The sequence below is a fragment of the Periplaneta americana genome, chromosome 13 (genome assembly GCF_040183065.1).
Source record: "Periplaneta americana isolate PAMFEO1 chromosome 13, P.americana_PAMFEO1_priV1, whole genome shotgun sequence".
NCBI classification, from domain to species: Eukaryota; Metazoa; Arthropoda; class Insecta; order Blattodea; family Blattidae; genus Periplaneta; species Periplaneta americana.
The window spans coordinates 126,913,465-126,914,855 of record NC_091129.1 but is presented as its reverse complement, the minus strand read 5'-3'; positions in this window follow the sequence as shown (position 1 = coordinate 126,914,855).

Sequence of the window (1,391 nt, the reverse complement as noted above, 5' to 3'; positions counted from 1 at the left end):
AATCAGTTTCCGTTTTATCTGAATTTGTTGCCCTGATATGGTTTACAGACAGATCAAAGGATGGCTCAGGAAATTGATCTGGATTATTTGGACTAAGATCCAGAATGAGCTTGTCTTTTTCTCTGGGAAACTTTGCTACCATTTTTGAAACGGAATATATTTCATTTTTATTTATTATATATTTAACCTGGTAGAGATAAGGCCATCAGGCCTTCTCTTCCCCTCTACCAGGGGATTACAACTACAATATTAAGAATACAATTACAATTATAATTACAATTAATATTAAATTTACAAATACAATAAAAATCAAAGCACTAAAAGATTAACTGATTAATAAAAGCTAGACAGTTTATTGTAAAAGTTAAGAAGAGAGAAGCATTTCTTTTATTAAGTACAAATTAAACCTACTCTACGCAGTAAGAAAATGCTCAATAAGCTTGCTTTTGAACGCTACTAAATTCCGACAGTCTCTGATGTCACTGGGTAGGGTATTCCACAAGCGCAAGAGCGAGATTGTGTATGATGATGAATACGATGATGTCTTATGTGTTGGTATGGCTAGTATGCGGCTATTTTGCGTGCATGTGAAGAGATTATGATATGATGACAGGTAACTGAAACGGGAGGCAAGGTAGGTAGGTGTAGAAGTGTGAAGGACTTGGAAAAGGAGAACAAGAGAATGAAAATTTCTACGTTCGTTAGGCCGTAGCCAGTTTAGAATTTGGAAGGATGGGGTAATGTGGTCAGCGCGACGGACATCGCAGACGAAGTGAACACAAGAATTATGAACACGTAATTTTTGCGACTGGTTGACATTGAGGTCAGTCAGTAGAAAATCACAATAATCGAAGTGGGGCATTACTAGTGTTCCCACTAGTATTTTCTTGAGTGATAGCGGAAGGAATTTTCGAATGCTGTTTAAGGAATGTAGTATGGAAAACACTTTTTTGGTAATATGGGTTACTTGGTTATTCCAGTTTAAATGCGCATCAAAGTAAACTCCAAGGTTTTTAACACAGGAAGAAAAAAGGATTATTGTGTCGTTTAACTTGATTGGAAGAGCAAGAGTAATATTGCATAATAGACGTTGATGTCCCACTAGGATTGCTTGTGATTTTCTTGCATTGAGAGTCAAACCAAACTTTCTGGCCCATGCAGATATAGATTCAAGGTCCTAGTTAAGATTTTATATTGCGTCATTGAGTGAGTCAGGAGTTGTATGGATATAGATTTGTAAATCGTCTGCATAGAGGTGATGCTTACAGTGCTGTAGAGTCGAGGGGATGTCATTTACGTAAATAGTGAATAGTAGTGGTAATAGAACAGATCCCTGTGGGATTCCAGAATCAACGATACGCCATGAGGAAGTTCGACTTCCAATGCAAACA